Genomic DNA, 20,157 nt, shown 5'->3' with positions numbered 1-20,157 from the left:
TAACTTAAAATTACGGTAATCCAGTTTCAACTCCATCTAAGAGAATACAGCCCCTGAAACTCAGGTTCTAGTCCCAAACTCATTGCTAGCTGCCTGTGCTATTACATGCGGGTCGACCTCTTGGAGCCTCACTCCTTCATCTGAAAAAGAGAAATAGTGCCTGCCCTTCTTCACAAGGTGGCCCTGAGAATCAAACCAGATAGCTATTAGATGGAAACATTCTTTTATGAGTATCATGATACAAAAATAAAGAATTGTTATAGCTATAGTAACTTTATTGGTAGTAGTAATAATTATTATTAATAACAGTAGTAAATATGAGGAGTTTATTTTCCCACAGTCTCATGGTGTAATCCCCGAGGGCTATATACTCAGATCTTAGCATTAAAGGGCCCATCCATCTGCTACATGGCTAAGTTTAATAGCAGGCAAGGAGAGAGAAAGGGAGAAAAGGTGGGAAAAATAAAAGGAGGAGGGGGAAGAAGGAGGAGAAGGAGGAGAGAAGGAAGAAGGGAGACAGCAGATGGAGAGACAGGGGCACAGGAAAGCCAGGGAAGTGGGGGATGTAAAGAAAAGACCTTCCCTGCCAGCCTTGGGCCTCCTGAAACCTCCTTTCTCAGAGTCACTAAAAGGTGGCTTTCAGAAGGGATTCTTCCCGAAGAGGTCATTGAAATCATTAACTGAACTGGATAATCTATGAATCCACAGTGTTTTGGGTAGTTCCTGGTCTTCACACATGGGCCCTGGAGAAGGAGATACTGAGAAAGACAGTTTTAATGGCAGAAAGTAAAAAATTTTTTAAATGACCAAGGAAGTAATCTTGGCTCAGTGGTGAGCCACTATTTTGCATGAGACCCAACTTGGGGAAAAGAATGGTTTTGGCTACATTTTTAAAAACTCTAAATGAAATACCTCTCCTCTATTAAGTCTCCTAGGGGAAAACATATATTTTATAATATATATTACCTACCTATTAAATAGAAAAATGTCAGTGAGTAAATTGGCACCGCTTATTGCACGCCTAATTGTTAGTATCTGGGCAAAGCTGAAAAGTAGCAAAACAGATGCCGTTGTCAGATTTTTATTTTGATTAGCAGCATAGGGGAACTTGGTATGGTGAGGGTGGTTGGGATTCAGCAAAGGAGAAGAGGAGAAAGAAAAAAATGTCTAAATAGTTATTAAAAGATTTCAGTTTTCGGGCGCCTGGGTGGCTCAGTTGGTTAAGCGACTGCCTTCGGCTCAGGTCATGATCCTGGAGTCCCTGGATCGAGTCCCGCATCGGGCTCCCTGCTCGGCGGGGAGTCTGCTTCTCCCTCTGACCCTCCCCCCTCTCATGTGCTTTCTCTCTCATTCTCTCTCTCTCAAATAAAGAAATAAAAAAAAAATCTTTGAAAGATTCCAATTTTCAGGGTGCCTGGGTGGCTCAGTTGGTTAAGCATCTGACTTTAGCAAAGGTCTTGAGATCTAGCCCTGCGGCAGGCTCCACATTCAGCAGGGAGTCTGCTTGGCCCTCTGCCTTTTCCCTTTCCCCTCCCCTCTGTCTCTCTCCTCCCCCTCCCTCTCCCCCTTCTCATGTACACGCATGCGTGTGCGCTCTCTCTCAAATAAATAAATAAAATCTTTTTTTAAAAAGATTCAAATTCTCCACATTACCTCTCTTTGGAAGAAACTCAGAGTTTAACTTCTGTGGGATTTCGTAGATGTGTGTGTGTGTGTGTGTGTGTGGTGGTGGTAGATGCAGAAAAACATCTTAAAACATACCCAGGCTAACCAATAGAGGAGCAGGGCCGATTCCTTCCTTCTCTTTCTCTCAATCTCTTTCTCTCTCTTTCTCTCGGTCTCTATCTCTCTTTCTCTCTCTCATACACACACAGTCACACATCATTAATAGTTTCTGAGGTTTATTTTTTATTTATTTTATTTCTCATATACAAAAGCCTAGGAATATACTCTCCTCTTTATGTATCATGGGAAAATATTTAGGTGCAATATTCAGGAAGTTATTACCTTTTACCTGCCAAGTGAAATAAAAAGTCTACCCCTAGGGTTAATATTTTATACTTCCTTACTGAATTATGTAGGTAAATGAAGGGGTTTTCTTTTAAAACACACACACACACACATATATGAAATATTAAAATCAATGGATTGGTGAGAATGAAGCAAAGCTGCACATTTACAGAAAGCCAAGACATGTGCTGTAAAATGAAAAGGAGACTGAGCTGGTTTCAGCTGGGGAGGGGAAAGACCAGCAATCATTTCAAACAACAGTCTTCCCTTTGAGCTGAAAATATGGCACAGATGAGAGTCCTCCTTGACTGTCCCAAATATCTGTTGGATAATTAATGTGCCCTTTACCCTGCTTAATGGAAGCCCACTGTTCCACTCTATTTAAATGAAGGCAGGATCCTTTCAAACAGTAGAAATAGGGGCAGAAGGAGATTTTATATATATAATGATCTCCTCTGATTATAAAGTAATTCATGAGAAAAAAAATTAATAAAAACTTTTTAAATTAATGTTCATTGTAGAAAAATTAGAATGTGCCAAAAAAGATAAGGAAGAAAATAAAACTAGTTTATCATTCCACCACCCACAAAGATAGGCTGGTAATATTTTGTTGTATCCCTTTCTAGTATTTTTTTTTTCTTTAATGTTAAACTGTCTTTGTTTAGTACAAGAAAAATACTGTCATTTGATGCTTTCAACACTGCTGGACAAGGAATAAATTAAAAAATGCATAAATAAGAGAGAAACGATAATTGCACCCATTAAACTGTGAGATGCTGTACCAGCCTCCAGACCTAAGTATTTGAAGAAAGAAAGCAGTTGTGAGCAATCAGCAGAGTGGAGTAGAAAGTACACACAGAAGATTTTGTCCTACTGCTGTCTTACTGTTACCTCATTCTGTGACCTTAGGAGAAGCTTTTTCCTTCTCTAGCCTTCATTTTCTTCACCTTTAAAGTAGGGGACTGCAGCTCAGCAGTTCCACAAACATTATTAGGTGTTCTGCCATGTGCTGGAGACCAGAGATGACAGGCAGGAAGTGTCTAGTCTAATCTACCAGGTTTTGCAACTTAGAAATGAAATTCAGGTAAAATTTTGTGATATCCTCTGATATTTAAAATGCCCCCTGAAATTTAAAAGAAGAGAATTTACAAATTCTTGGTTTAGTGAAGTGGACAAGATGCTACCCAAAGTTCCTTGTTCTGAAATTCTGTAATGTCACCAAGAGTCAAGGGCATCTTTAAGATACCACCCTAAACCAATATTGACCATTTTCATGCTGACAGCAATCAGTAAATCTCTTGAGGGTTTAGGAGGGCCCCACCTTCAAAAGCAAATGGAAACTAGAGCTGAATATTCTGTCAATTCAGTTGTCATTATATATTCCCTAAATACCAAAGGCAAAGCTTTCAAAAATTGAGCATAAAAATCTATCCCCACTCCAAATCATTTTCCTTCTGATCCTTCTCAACCAGTTCTACCTCAATCTAGGAATTTAGCAACTTTGAATTTTCTCTTCCATTTCCAATGAAAACCTATTGGAAAGTCGTAAACAGGAGTCACAGCTTAGTGTATTTCTCCCAAGGATATTTATACTAAATCTTTATATGTTATTGTTTAAAAAAAGGTTTTTCTCCCTGTTGAAGGAACATATATCAATGAGTAGGTGGAAAAGGTATACTTAAAGCAAGACAAAAGGACCTTCTGCAGTTCCCTAAATTAATACAAGATATGGAGAGCCTTTGTCCACGAGTCTTTCAAACTTAGGAACAATGTGGATTCTGTCTAATATGTGTCATTCCCCAAACTTCACTAATAAGGACACTTCTCCCTCTACCCACCTCCCCCCCCCCCCCCACTTGGAGCTACATAGAAATACTATTAAAGAACCATTTCAAGAGGTGGAGAGGAGATTGCTTTTTTTTTCAGTTTTTGTAGTGAGGCTGAAAGAATTTGGGGAGTTGTCCCAATTTAAATGAATTACAAATTGAGTTAGTAATTGATATATTTACAAATAAATGGTTCTTTTAGATCAGTACTATCTGACGAAACTTCAATGATGATGGAAATGCTCTATAACTGCACTGCCCATGAGTTAGCCATTTAGCTCCATGTGGTTATTGAGCACTTGAAATATGGCACCTGAAATTCAGAAACTGAGTTTTTAGTTTTTATTTAATTTTTATTAAATTTAAATAGCCACATGTGGCTAATGGACGCCATATTAGCACAGTTTCTAGATGATTCTTTGTGGAAGCTGATTGGGTGCCAAATACCCTATTCTGACCCTATTGTGACCCCAAGACAACTTCATCCAAGTAGGGTGAATATGTCTTTAGAATTTCAGGTCTATTGTAATTACATTAGTTGCCAAGTCAAAGGCAGCTGCTATTGACAAACCAGAAAATCTACAGAATTGCCATGGAAACCCTATTGGAAGAACACAGGGCAAACGGGTGTATTGCCATTCAACTAGATTCCAGTAGGCCCCAGCCTATCCTTCAAAGTGACCCAAAAAAAGCCAACTTAATGCTTTTTGTTTTCTTAAATTTGTGTCTACTGGGAGTTTTTCGTGTTTCTATGTCAACCCTTGTTACAGGATATCTTGAATTGATCTCCTATGACCAAAGATCTCCTGAATTCACAATTTTTTCTGACTAATAGAATGAGGAAACTATGACTATTATCTATTGGGACCCTTCAAAGTAGCAGCTTGAATATCTATTACAAGGAAAGAGAATTATACAGTGTGTAAAGGCCCTTTCGAAAATTTGATTTTCGATAATTACATTTTTATCTGAAGGCCCTTTTGTCAAAAATCTCTCTTTGAAAATTATGCTTGCTGGGACGTCTGGGTGGCTCAGTTGGTTAAGTGTCTGCCTTTGGCTCAGGTCAGGATCCCAGAGTCCTAGGATCGAGTCCCACGTTGGGCTCCTTGCTTGGCGGGGAGCCTGCTTCTCCCTCTGCCTGCCGCTCCCTCTGCTTGTGCTCTCTCTCTCTGACAAAATCTTTAAAAAAAAATAAATAAAATATATGAAAATTATGCTTGCTGACTCCTCAGATAAAAAGAAAAGATGAGGGAAATGCTTGGCCATCAGTGTTTCAAATAAGAAGGTTTCGATATGTTACCACTGGCCCTTGATTTCTACCTCGTTTGACATATCAAGGGGGTCCAACCATTGCCCAAACCCCTGTTGGAACAGTTAAGGCTTGCCAGGGCCTCGGTTACCTGTTACTTGTATCCTAAAGTCCAGTGAGCTCCCCTAGCTATAAAGGCCACAGTTTGCAAGAGCAGATAAGCATAGAGATCCCTGGCCAGCCTCACCATACCGGCTCTCATTCCCACATAGAAGAGAATTCATTAGAAATTATAAAACCATCTTTATTGCTAGGGGTTAAAAAATTTTTTTCCCTTGGCCCTTAGAGACTGAAGTGCCTGCAAAGGAGGCATGAGGCTTGGCCACCCTGGGTAAGGACCCTAAGAGGCTGTGGCTGAAGAAACTGAGATGAACCTAGGTCCTTGGCAAGGTTGCTGGGTTTCCTGTGTTGTTAGGAAAGTTGTTGGGAAACTAAGGACTTTAGTGAAGTGAGAATACTTGTTTTAGACAATAATAGCTGCTGGTATGAACAAAAAGAGATAAAGGAATCACTTCCTAGTCAGGAGCCCAGAGAGAGGAATGCACACTTGAGCACTGTCTCAGTTTAATTTTGAAATATAAGGGGGAAAGCTCTCTAGTTGCCTCCAATAACTGGCTTGCTTTCTTTTCTTTCCCCACCCAAATCTATGTGAGTTTTTGGGCCTTGCTTTTCATACTACATTAGACTAAAAATTACACTTGGAGCCCTTGTTATATGATCCCCTTACTTTAAGAAAGTAAAGATACAGCCTTGGTCACCTAGATATTACTAGAACTCCTGGCCCAAAACTTACTTCATATGCCACAAAATTCCTGTTTCCACAGCAGTAAGCAAGCCCCATCTGTTCCCTATTTCCTTCTCCTTTCTACAATGAAATGATAGGAGATGGGGACTCTAAAGTGTGCTGAGAATATATAGACCTCAGGATCTTGGGACAGCCCTTACACTTTGTTGCAATCATGCTTCCATTCAACCAATACTGACCAAGTGACCGCAAGGTCCGAGCCTAGTACTAGGTGTTGCTTCAGCAGACAGGAGCCTCAAACATGGTTATAGCTAACATTCACTGGAAAGGGTGATTTTTATCTCCACCCAAGACAGAGAGGCTGGGGAACTCGAACCGACATATTTTTCCAACTCCGCGGGTACAGTTAACCCATATGTACTCAGCTACTCTTTTTTTCTAGCTGCTTATAAGTTTCCTCTGCCCTCTTATATCTTCCTAGCATCCTTGCCTGTGGTCTCTGGTTAGTTGAGCACAAGATTCTGGGAAAGGAGTGAGAAAGCCTAGGCTGTGACCCCACAAGCCAAATCTCGCACAGTTTCTGTATATGGGGATTAGGAAAAGAATGACTGAGTCTTAAAGTTCTGGTCTGACTTGGGGCCAGGTTTGGGAGTGTGGGGATTCTGGCATGAAGAGAAAGAGAGTATAACTAAAAACAGTACAGTCTTGTTGATATAAGTGGTCCGCACTTACACACATACACTGTCTGACCTGGTCAAGCCATGCTCTCTTCATATCGTGCCCTCCTCCTCCCGACCTTTCTTCTGGACTCTCTCCATCTCACTGTCTCCACCCCAGTCCAAGTCACCCTCATTTCTTTGCCTGGACTCTAGGCAGGCAGACCTCAATAGCTTGCTGACTGGCCTTTCTACACCTGTATTTGTCTCACTTTGATCCTTTCTCCATTCTGCACTCAGAACGACCTTTTAAAAACTTGTTGCTTCCTGGTGTGCAGGGCTAATGACCCAAATCATGACTGGGGTCTCCAAGGCCATGCACAGAGAGGCTCTCACCCACCTCCTTAGCCTTCTCACTGTTTGTGGGCCACCCACACTGTGCTACCACCAGCCTTGTTTGCCCCTGCCCTCAACCCTAACTCTGGCCCCTGCACCCCTACTTTTTCTTCAGGGTTCGGCTCAAATGTCACTTCTTCAAGGACAACTTCCCTAATACATGAGGGCCCTGGTCAGAAGCTCCCCTAGCATCTTGCCCTTCTCCTTCACAATGATTATTACAGTTGCAATTCTGTACTTAGTTGTTTTTTAAAGACTGTCTCCTTAGTCAGAATATAAACTCCATGAAGTCAAAGACCATGGGGGTCTCGTTCACTGCCCTATCCCCCATATCTATCACAATGCCCAGCAGAAGGAGGGGCTTGTTAAATAGCTGTTAAATGAATGGCCACACTGATTCCTAGCCAGCGAAAGCAAGGTCCGTCAAAGTCCCAACCACATGCCACATTCTCTCTGAAAGCCTGCCTATTCTTGTCAGAACTACTCTCCTCTTGCCAAAGTGCTTTTTTTTTACCCATGTTTAGCAGTTATATTCTGTTTGGTTTTTTTATTCACAGTTGTTTTGATACCCATCTACCTAACCTCCTAAACTCTGTTCTGAGGGCAGGTACACTGAACTGATATATTGTCTGAATCATCTTTGTATCTCAGCATCTAACACAATGTTAGATGTTTATTAAACTAAATTTATTTTTTCCCATTGTTATAGGACAAGACTGGGGCTAAGTCCTTTAGTCTGATCAGTTCCGTTCATCAGTTTCATCGTATATCCTCCCTCACTTCCACAAAGAAGTACAGAGAATGGAGACATCCTGTCCTCTTTGCCTTTCTTATGAAAGATTACTAAAAGAAGTGCAAGAGAAGAAAGAAGAGGCTTATAAAAATACAGAACAAACCAAGTAATGCCAATAAATACATAGCATTGGGTATGATGTTTGTTTAAAGCCCCATGGCTCTTCCTCATAGCTGATGATAAGAAGTTTAAAATGCCAGGGGCATCCACTGAAACTAATAGCCCATGTGCTGATAAATTGAACATGCCTTATTGTTGATTCTTAGAAGAAGGATGATACTGTGCATTGTATGCTTTGCAATGGAAATCATCCTCCCTAATGTGTAAACATCTAAAAATGATACATTCACTGAAACCAAACACATAGACCTGGAAATTTAGGTTCTAATCCCATTTGCCCCTTTCTAGCAGAGTGACTTGGGCAAGTCAGGTTACCATCTATAGTTAGGTGCCTCATGTCACAGATTTTAAAATAGAAAGCCTCCTAAAGGAACTTCCTTTTATTTCAACCAGCCCACATGGAATCATGTGTGGACTTGCAGAAGGATGTTGTCAGGCCATGACTGTCAGGTGAGAAACTAAATTTTGCCATTATCAAAGGTATACTATGATATGATATCTGGGAAAATAAATCTTTTTCAGGTAAAACCTCTACTTGTCAATTGCCAATTTCAATTGGGGTGTTTCTTTTTTTTTTTTTTTTTCCCCAGTTCAACTAGTATTTATCAAAAGTCTGTTACTCAAAAGAAATTACATAATATAACAGAACTACCAATTAGGAAATTGGATGCCTGGGTGGCTCAGTCGGTTAAGTGTCTGCCTTCGGCTGGGGTCATGATCACAGGGTCCTGGGATCGAGTCTGGCATTGGGCTTCCTACTCAGGGGGGGAGTCTGCTTCCCCCTCTGCCCCGCAACCCCCCACTCGTGCATGCACACATGCGCTCTCTCTCTTGCAAAAGTAAATAAATAAAATAGAAAAAAAGAAAGAAAGGGAATGTGAGCTCCAGATCTGCCTATGCCCCTACAAGCTGTGTGATCTTAGATGCTGTAAGTGACAGCTGCCACTTATAAGCACCTACTCTGTGCTCCCTGTGCTAGGCTCTTTACAGGTATGATTTCCTTTAATTCTCACAAAACCCTCCATGATAAGTTTTATTAGCCTCTTTATATAGATGACAAAACTGAGATTTAGAGAAGTTAAGTAACTTGCCGCAGGTCACATAGCTAGTAGAGTAAGGGAGATGTTTTTTCCACTGATGAATTCTCTAGGCTTCAGTTTGTATCATCTGTAAAATTAGGGAATTTAATTATGTGATGTCCATGGATGATAGTAAATAAATTTGACTTATTTGCTGACGTTTTATTATGAAAAATTTCACCCTTGCACAAGAGTCGAAAGTTTTGTCCAGTGCCCTCTCCCCGAGCCACAATAGTCAGCACCTCATGACCCTTCTCCCTTCATCTATTCTCCACCCACTTTGCTCCCCACCCCTGTGCCCACTGGATTCTTGTGAAACAGTCTACATATATTATTTGATCTGTAAATATTTCAGTATTTATCACTAAAGAGAAAGACTTTTTAAAAACATAGCCCCGATACCATTAGCACATCTAAGATATTAGCAGTCATTTCTTAGTATCATAAATATCTAGCGTTTAAATTTTTCTGATTGTTTTCTGATTGGTTTGTTTAAATCAGAAACCAAGCAAAGTCCTCATATTGTTTGTGGCTGCTATGTGTTTTCAGTCTCTTTTAATCTGTGCTTTCCTTATGTCCCCCATTTTTGTTTCCCTTGTAAAGTATTTGTTGAAGAAACAGGGTATTCATCCTAAAGAGTTTCCCACATCTGGATTTGATTGTATTCCTCAATTAACATGTTTCTCTGTTCTCTTTATCACCTATAAACTTCTAGTTAGGTCTAGAGTTTGATCTGGTTCAGGCTTGATTTTTTTTCTTTACAAAAACCCTTCACAAGGTAATGAGTATTTCCATCAGGAGATAGTGATATCTAATTGTCTTTCTTTTTATGTTAACAATCCTTAATGATAATTGCCTAGCTCCATTATTTCCATTGGGGGGTTGCAATTGGTAATATTCTAATTATACCTTCTCTTCTTCATTTATTAGCTAGACTATTTCTGTAATATCTATTTCTACAATTTGCCTGACCTCAACTAGTTAATTGCCATGAGATAAAGCTCATAAAAGAAAGACAGGTTAATTACTTGATTCTTTCCTTTTATTTACCATTTTTATTTATTTTATTTTTTATTTTACCAGAATAATGAGTTGGTTCATTATCATCCTCTAAAGGTGACTGATACAACTATTTTTAAAATATCATTGTGATCTCAGGACTTTAACATATTTAATATGTTTGATCAATTGCAGTTATTCTTATTGATGCTCAGATTATAGGAACCTCCTCGAGTTGGCTCCAGAGTCCTTTTGACATGTAGTAGTCTTTGATAGCTTCTTCACTTTTTGTATGACAAGATATCCAGCCTCATACATTTCTTGCCCCAGATCTCTAATCAGACATTTCTCTAAGAATCCCTAGGGACTACAGTCTGGGCAGTAATAGTATTTATTCTATGGATTGTTCACTGCCTCTAGGCCTTTTCAGTGAACAGAAATAGGAAAATCTATTATGAGTTCATACTGATATTTTCTATTCAAATTTAGGAATACAGAGTTTCGCTTCTTTGATTTTATAGTTGTATTCCTTTCTTTTTGCTGAAAATCTTGGTCCCTCCTTTTAGAATACTTTAATACTTTCAGAATTTTTACAGATTATTTAGTCATTAAAGATAATTTGAGGGGCACCTGGGTGGTTCAGCCAGTTAAGTGTCTGACTCTTGATTTTGGCTCAGCTCATGATCTCAGGGTTGTGGGATCGAGCCCCAAGTTAGACTTCACACTCAGCATGGAGTCCACTTGAGATTCCCTCTCCATCTCCCTCTACCTCTCTCCCTCATTCTCTCTCTCTCTCTCTCTCTCTCTCTCTCTCTCTCTCAATAAATAAATAAATAAATCTTTTTTTTAAAAAAGATAATTTGAAAAATTTTTTGCAGGTTTTTTTTTTTTATCGTGGTGGTTTTTTGTTGTTGTTTTGTGGGGGTTTTTTGGTACTGAGGGTATATTCCACCAGGGGTCAAATTATACAATGTGTTTAATATCACTTTGTTTTAATACCACTGATACTCAAAATATTAAGCAACCAATTGGAACCAATCAGCCCCCTACTATGTCATGATATAATCTTTAGTTGTTGGATTGCAGAGAGGTAGAAGAGGGGTAATATCTCAGGGGAGCAAAGTTCACCAACACATATAGAATTGTTCCAATACTTTAAAAACTGGGAATGCCATATGCTGCATCCTGGTTTGTTACAAGCTTTGTATCTGAGTTCCCTTCTAGCTCCAACAGGAACCTATACATCACTCAATTGAGATACCCTTTTCCTGCTTCCTTACCCTATTAGGCTTTATTTAAACATATACCTGAAAACTTTACAATTATACAAATGATTCTTTTATGTGATTCTGAAAGTTCTGGCCAATAAAATAAGCAACAAAACAGAAACACGAGCTATAACTATTAGGAAATATAATTAACAGTATTTGGAACCACTCTGACTAGATACCTTAAAACAAATAGAAAATCTTAGATAGAATAAGCAAGTTAGGAGCACAAACCTATAGGCAAGCAGGCCCGCAAATAGTGGAGCCAGCTACAGGCCTGAATCAATTAGTAATTATAATTGAAGTTAAATATAATTAGTTATACAATTTTCAGCTGTTTTGATTTAATTCTACTAAAATTACTTAAGAATTACCATAGTGGATGTCAGTGATATTGCCTTCCCCAAAAGCTCTTTCCTAAGAACTGGTATCCCCCTGCCCCACAACCAGCCACACGGCTATGAGCAGAACTTTTCTTGCTTATATGACCCCACTCCCCTGGCCAGACTTGGCGGGTCCGTGGGTAGGCACCTGGCCTCAGCCAGTACAATCAGAAGCTTTCCTATGGATTTTTCAACCTGGAATCAAGAAAGAGAGTCATTTATACGGTTGTTAAAAGACACTGACCCGAAGGGCTATTGTTGTCCACGTTTTCTGCTTTGTGGGGAAATCCCGCAGTGAGAGCAGATGAAGCTGACATGCAGAGAAGAGCCAAGACAACTGTGGAAAGGAATTTTGATGGCAGTGGAGTTCCTGCTGTTGTTCCTGAGGCCAATTGCAGCCCTGCCCATCTCTTAGGTTGGTTTTATAATGCTTCCTTGGCATCCATAAGCCAATTATTTCTCATTTTTGTCAAGGCTAATTCAAATTAGATTGCTGTCACTTGCTAGCAAAAGAATTCCCACTTCTTTGACAAAAGGAAATACATAGATTAATCTTCCATAAATAATAGATTTATATTTGAGTAATGTCAGCTTTATTATACCACATATAAATCCTCTCAGTTCCCCCACATATTATCAATAAAAAAATTCAGAATGTTAATGGATTTTTGATTATGTGATTTTTTTTAAACTTAGATTTTCTTAGACTGGGATGTGGTGGAAAGGCAGGACATAAGTCTGGAAAAGGAGACTGAGATTAAAACATACAGAGCCTTAAATGTCATGCTAAGGACTTTGGACTTTATCTTGTAGGTAGTAGGGATCTAATTGGAAAGTTTTCAAGCTAGGGAGTGATCTATTTGGATCTTTAGGATATTCTGGTGGCACTGTGGGACTTCATTTAAAATGGGAAAACAGGGGTGCCTAGGTGGCTCAGTCGGTTAAACGTCTGCCTTCGGCTCAGGTCATGATCCCAGGGTCCTGGGATTAAGCCCTGCATTGGGCTCCCTGCTCAGCAGGGAGCCTGCTTCTCCCTCTCCCTCTGCAGCTCCCCCTGAGTGTGGGCTCTCTCTCTGTGTTAAATAAATAAAATCTTTTTTAAAAATGGGAAAATAGTTTCATAGGTCCTTATTCTAGAAATCTAATCATGTAAAGGCTATTCCAGGTGTATGAGGCCGAGTTGATAAGGGACTCACCTGGTTTGAAAAGGGAAGAATTCAAGAGAAATTTCAGAGGTAGACTTAGCACTACTTAATGACCACCTGGATACAAGGAATGAAAGTGAGGACGTACAGAAGGACTGTGAATAGATGGAGATACCGTCAACACAGGAGAAGGTAGAGGAACAGATTTGAGAAGACTAATCTGAGTATCACCCTGACCTTTATGGTCCATGTTAGCAAGTAAGATTGTTCTGTGCCCCTGTAGCACTCACAGAATTTCTCATTTCAAAGACAGCCATAATATGATTATAGCTTGACAGGTTTTTTCTACTTTATTGGAATTCCTCCAGGTAGGAGGCCAAGGAAATCATTAAGTTCTGGAAATTTAGGTCTCTGATAAGGAAGGCATTAACTGTAGTTTTGTCATGCTGGTGTGTGTTAGTATAATATAATATATTTTATATATTTTATATGTAATATATCAAAAATAGTATATGCTATTTACTTGTTGGTTTTATTTAGTGAATATAATTAAAAGAATAATTATAGCCTAAAATTTTGTATATCACACATCATAAAGAATACCATCAACTCATTGCCTACTTTGTGCTCATGGTTACAGGTAGAGAAATTAAAATTTTATAGTGAAATAAAATTGGAAAGAATATAATAAAGTGATATGAGGCTCAGATTTTCAGTATAAATATTTCTATGTTCAAAGCAATTAACCAGAAGGAACATTTTCGCTATACCTTCCCTGGGGAACTAAAGAGCTCTTGTCTACCTGATTTCTAAAGCAAAAGTATCAAATGCCAACAATGTAATTCATTCTGTTTTAAAAACAGAACTAGATACTGTCCCGGTTTGCTCACTGCCATGCTGATATTTTCTGAAAAAGTGCAAAAATTCCAATTTGTGAATGGCAATTTTGTCAAAAGTAAAAGTTCAGCAGCTCATAGACTTAAGTAATTGACATCTTTAGAATTCTGTCAACTCTAATGAACTACTGGGAACTTTGGCCAAATTCCACTTGGTTTGGTTTGATTTCCTTATATTAACACTGATCAAGAGAAATTAAAGCAAACAACATACATAATTTTAAATTTTCTAGTGGACACATTAACAAAAAAATTAAAAGAACCGTGTGAAATTTTAATATTTTATCTAACCATTTTTTTCCAAAATGTTGTCATTTTAGCATACAATCAATATTTTTTAACTACTAATGAAATATGTTACATTATTTTTGCATACTAAGTCTTCAAAATCCGGTGTGCGTTTTACACTTACAGCATATCTCAATTCAGACTAGCCAAATTGCAAGTGTTCAGTAGCCTCATGTAGCTAGTGGCTATCATATTGGGCAATACAGCCTTAGATAAGAGAAGTTAGAACTGGACACAACATCTTTCAAAGAATTAATCTGCCTTCCCTTTAAATGACATGATGACTACAACATGCTTAGCACAGTCTTAGACACTTATACCTGGAAGGCCATTCCAAGCCTGAGAGGAAAATGTTATATGACAGAGATTACAAATATGCATTCAAATATTTAATCTTTTTTATCCTGGTATCTACCCCTGCCATTCTGTTTTCCATGTTTTGAAGAATGGAAAATGGTGGTACTTTTCTGTCGTGGTAAGTTATGAATTAAATAATGGGGAAGAGGGGGCTGCCATTAAGTGGGACTTATTCCCAATTACAGAAGTAATATGCTATTCTGGGGAGGGCACTAACTTGAGAGGCAGACCTGAGTTTCATCCTGGCTATGCCACTAGCGTTCGGCCTGAGACAGGTCAAGTCAATTCTTTCGACATTTTCTGGTCTCTAAAGGAAGATGGTGGGGTGCCTGAGTGGCTCAGTCAGTTAAGTGTCTGCCTTAAGCTCAGGTCATTATCCCAGGGTCCTGGAATCGAGCCCTGCATTGGGGTCCCTGCTCAGTGGAGAGCCTGCTTCTCCCTCTCCCTCTCCCCCTGCATGTGCACGTTCTCCCTCCCTACCCCCTCTGTCAAATAAATAAATAAAATTTTTAAAAAAATAAAAATAAAAAATATATATAAGGAGGATGGACTAGATTTAGCAGCTTTCAAACCATACTCTGAGGAGCCTAAGGGCTTATAAGGGAAGAGTGAAGAGGAGTTAGGTGAGATCTTTGCCACACACACTCACACACACCCTACCACATTCAACTACTGCTGGATCAAGTTTCTTTTAATTATTAATCTCCAGTATATGCTCCAAAGCTAACTAAAATGTTAGATATTATAACCAGGGAATTTGATCACCTCTACTTCTCTTTTCAATAGTATAGAAATCATATTCACATCTCCTGGCCCGTTCCTAAAGGTCCTATCACATACCTTTTTCTCAAACTTCCTTGTCACCAGTCTTACCCCTCCCAAGTTGCGGGTCAGGTTACCAGATCAAATTGTTAGACACTGCTGATTCCAGGCAAATTGAACAATGAGGTATATTACTAGTTCACGTTCTGCCCATTGTGAGGATTATCCTTTTCCTTTGTCCTTCTGGTCTCTGAGTGAGCTGTAAATGCTAGAACAATGCCCTTCAGGCCAGTAAGAAACATCTGTAAACCAGGGTTTCAGTTTTTTCCACCTAATTGGTCATGTGAATACCCCTGTGAAGCCATATGTGTAAGGGACAGCAGTCTGACATGATAAGCAACAAGAGAATATAGGCAACTTTCTCATTAAATTTACCTGCCTTCAAAACCTGTCCAAGCCTGGTTCTATGTTTACCTTTTCAACTTGGGCTAGAAGTCTCAGATAACACCAGGATCCTGATGAGCAATTGCGATTGCAACCACTTGGTGTCCCAGGGTTAGTTGTTACAGTGGGACCCAGTAGCCAGCCTCTAAAAATCCAAAAAGGTCCTCAAAAATAGTGCCTCTTCCTATTGGTAAAGGGTTCACGTACAACGCTTTTTCCCTCACTTTAGAATCACAGCCACACATATTCTATAAAGGCCTTTGGGAAGAATGGCTCTGAACCTTATTGAAAGACATAGTTGAGGTGAGTGGTTGGGTCAGAAATGATAAATCCACTCCATCATTCCTCTCTTGAAATTTTTAAATTTGTTCTTTTACATTTTGTTGAAGAGATTTGCATCTTAACTTCATTTTACATGAGTCACTGTTATGTCCAGATTTCAGTCAACCTTCAGCAGAACAAACAGAATTATCCCCAGCTTCGCAAGCTAGAACAGTTAATCCAGAATCTCTTGTAAACCCTAATTGTAAATCAGCCCAGGATACAATTGTGTCCTCCTCTTCTTCATGCAGCATCCTTAAAATCTATTCTAACCCACATTCTACAGATTAATTAGCAAAACTCTTCAATTCCTTTGGTGCTTGAGCCATCTCTTCCTGAATTTCCCTTTGTAATAGGCCTCTTGAAACATACCAGAATTTAACTCCAAAGATCTGGAGATACGCAGAGTAAGAGTAGGGCATTAGTGAACTGGCTTCCTCTTATAAGGTAACCCCCTCAAACTAGGGTGCTTCAGTATCATCAGACAAAGGAGGAACAGCCTCATAAGCAAACGGAGATACTGCTTCAGCTGGCAAGGGAGGCTCAGTGAAGTTTGGGGGTGAGGGGGTTATCTAAGTTCTTCAAATTCTCTTCTATGTGGTATTTTAATTTTGAGGCTGTAACTTTTTGGATCAGCACCTTGGCATATGTTTATGTAAGACCCCGGTTAAGGAGGTGAATTCAACTGATTTGTAAGTAATCAGAAAGAACAAATATTGAGTTATAGCTATCTCAGTCCTAGGGCGGTAAGAATTTCTTTTAACAAATTCCAGTTTGGGTTTCAGCTCATGTTTTAAAATGAGAATCTAGAGATTCCATTTGTTAATCTCTTCAATGGAAACAGCTAACCCCAGCACACAGCTCTTGAATTCCTCATATCCTTCATGCTGTTCTACGGTAACAACAGTTAGGTCCTCCACGGTCTTGTCTTCAATGCCCACCTTAGTCCTAATGTTCACAGGCGTTACTTTCTTTAACCATAACAAGCTATGGGCTTCCAGCATCCCATCTCTGAATATTAATTGGGTTTTTATTATCTTCAAACATAATGAGTCTGGGTAACTAGTCTCATCATTTTGTTAAGAGTCTGTTGTTTGAAACCAACTCCCCATCACCAGTTTCTGTACAAGCCAGGATTCATAGTTACAAGCATTAGTGATCAACTCTAGGTAGCTTAAACAGAATGGAATTTGTTGGAAGGCTACCAAGGGCTCACAAAATCTGTGGGAAAGTTAAAAACCAGGCTCAGAAAACAGATAGGAGCCAAAAGAGGCTGGCAACAGAAAACTAAGCCAAGAACCTCTGTAGGAACAGTCCGGTTAGAATGCTGCCAGAACTTGGCCAAGAGCCGTTATAGGAAGAGGTTAAGCAGAATGTTTTCAGTGACACTGCCACCATCAGACATTTTCTTCTCCTGGATTATTGAGGTCACTACCATCCTTGTAAATAACTTGCTAGTCCCTGCACCTTTGTATATCACTCCTTCTGGATTGAGTCTCAGAATCCCACTGGACAAACCTCAGCTCTATGCTGATGCCCTTGCTGTCTAGAAGAGTGACAATCTGCCCTTTATCAGTTTCCATACTGGGAAAAGTGTTGGGATGCTAGGTAGCCAGCACACATGGACACACACACAGGCGTGCGCACACACACACACAGCCACATACTTGGGTTTATTTCTGGACTTGCTCTTCTGTTTTATTGGTCTGTTTATTTTGTTATCACTATGACACTGTTTTAATTGCAGCCATTGTATAATATTTTTAAACATCTGATAGCTCACCCCTTCCCACTCAAAAGGTTAAAAACTTTTCTTGGCTCTTCTCAGCTTAATATTTCTCAGTGAATTTCAGAACTCTTTCATCATGTTTCCAAGAATATCCCATTGGAATTTAATTGGAATTGTACTATATTTATGAATACATTTGAGAAATAATTTAAAATTTTTACTATCTTGAATCTTCTTATCCAAGAACATGGTATATCTCTATTTTCTTAAGCCTTCTTTTATACTCCTGGTATAGCTGTCTTCACTTAGATTTGGCACACTTCTTAAATTTATGTCTTTTTGTTGTTGTTGTTAGGGTAACTAGAATTTGTTCCATTTTATTTTCTTTTAAGAGTTTCAAGGCCCTTCTTTTGGCCCAAGCAAAATCTTAACATCTCATTATTTTATATGCAAATCACTCTATGATTCTAATTTCCCTACTGAGCTGAATGAGTCATTAAGCTAAATTCTTCCCAGGTTTATCCAGCTTCTATTACTGAATTAAATCATATACTTTGTAGTATAAATTTGAGTTGCAAAGTTAAAAGTAAGGAATGTTTCTCAGGGGAGTAAATTCAGGGAAAAAAATTACCAGAATTGGATAAATCGGAAGATGGTGGCCACTGCACTGGTACTACAGTACCCCCTAGTGGACCCGAAGAAACATGGTCTTGTTTATACCAAGAAAGAATCTAGAGGAGCCTTAGTGATCAACTAGGTAAGCAAACTGAGGAACGAAAAGGAGAAATGAGGGGCCAAGTTTATATGGCTGAACCAAGGCTAAAACATCCACCCCGGTCCCCCACTTGCTTGCTTTCTTCCTTCTTCTTCAACATGTGCTATGCACCTATTATATAGCAGGGCACCAAGAATACAAGTATAAAAAATATTTAGTCTTTGCCTTCAAATCTAGTTTTCTTTCAAGCCTACTAATTTTATCCATTTCCAGGGACTGAATTTGTTAGAGAATGACCATACAACTATGTAGGGGAAGGTTCTTAGTCATCCCACAAATTGACTCACAATGTGATTAATTAATTATTGAGATTTGACTGGAAAATACATTTGCAAATGTGGATACTGCCCTTGACCAGGTTCAGACCATTTCATGAAGAGAGAAGACTTTACAGATTCATGACTGTGAATTCTTTTGCAAAAAAATGACAATAGGATATTGAAGGTGTTCGTGTGTACCCACCACCCAATCCCAAACGTTATCATTTGTGTGTCCTTCATTGAGTAAATCTTTATTGAGGACCTACAAGCCAAGCAGGTACTAAGCACTGTGTTTAGTATGTAACGAGAACAGACATGGTTCGTTGGTTTCTGCTCTCATAAAGCCTACAGTGTCGTATATGTGTACGTATGCGTATAATTCTCTAACTCCCAGGAAAACTGTTTTTCTCACTTCAGTTTGGCAAGTCATATTTTTAGGTTATAGAAATCAGGGGGTATGTAAACATTTTCTAAAATTACTCTGCCCCACCCCAAGGGACCATAGGACTTGGGGCAAACAGGACTAGAATTGAACCTCAACCCCACAATTTACAAGTGATTAGACAAACTGACTCTCTTTTCTGAGCCCCAGTTGCCTCTACGAAATGAAAGTAATATATGTCCCTTGTGAGAGATGATAATTTATCATTATCCTTATTAATACCTAAACGGAGATATTACTTCTTAAGTCAAAAGCATGAATTATATATTTCCTTTCCTAAAGTGCAGGAAAATTATTGAAAGAGAAGCATTAATATTGTTCACTTAGTTTCACCAAGAATGTCATTTTTCAGAATTAATACAGAAATATTCTCATGGCCACTGACATTTTAATTTAAAAAAAACAATAATAAAGCAAAAGCCTCAAACAACGGATGCTCCTACAACAGTATTTCTTTAAGGCCGTTTTCTTCCATGGGGGAAACAAAGCCCTGTTATTTCAGTTATGAATAAATCTGGTATGACCATTATTTATAAGGGATCTTTTAGTAAATTGTATCTAACCTTATGACTCCACCTATGTAATGGCTTGATAAAGGCAGGAATCCTATTTTACTCAGCTTTCCCTCTTCTCTCCACCAAATGGTGCCTTGCATAGGGTGAGAGCACACTAAATGTGGCTAAGAAGACCATATCTTATTATGGGCTATTTGACATACAAGCTGCGAGAGAAAATCTACCCTAAGTTATAGGTAAACTTACTTTGTTTTACCTGGAAGTAGCAATTATCAAACAAATCTTACTCCCATAATATTTCTGCTAGGAAAAAAATATTTAAATTCCCCAATCTCTACTCAAACCAAAACAAAACTTCAGAAATATTAAACACAGAAGAAACAAGACAGATCAGGGGATAACTGGTGTGTTTGCACATGGTGTGCATGCAGCACGCCAACTTCCTTTCCCTGTTGTAAATTTACCTAAAGTTTGCCCCACACAAAACCAGTCCTATGAATAGCCCAGGGTTTCAAGGTCAAATAAGTTTGGGAAGTTTTGCCCAGCATTTTCCTCTCTTGAAAGTTCAGTGTACGTTGGTAAATTAAAACCTATCAGAAGTCCTGCCTGTAATAAAGAAAAGTGTTTAAAATTGTTTAC

The 20,157-nt window shown here is 39.0% G+C and overlaps 1 protein-coding gene across 1 annotated transcript in view; it reads right to left on the bottom strand.

Annotated features, from left to right (window-relative positions):
* Positions 1–20,157, bottom strand: part of AGPS (alkylglycerone phosphate synthase) — a 187,871-nt gene that overhangs the window by 167,239 nt on the left and 475 nt on the right. The gene's annotated exons all lie outside the window — the stretch shown is intronic.

The sequence above is a fragment of the Halichoerus grypus genome, chromosome 4 (assembly GCF_964656455.1).
Source record: "Halichoerus grypus chromosome 4, mHalGry1.hap1.1, whole genome shotgun sequence".
In the NCBI taxonomy this organism is placed as follows: Eukaryota; Metazoa; Chordata; class Mammalia; order Carnivora; family Phocidae; genus Halichoerus; species Halichoerus grypus.
The sequence above is the reverse complement of the archived record's forward strand: the minus strand, read 5'-3'. Positions and strand labels throughout refer to the sequence as shown.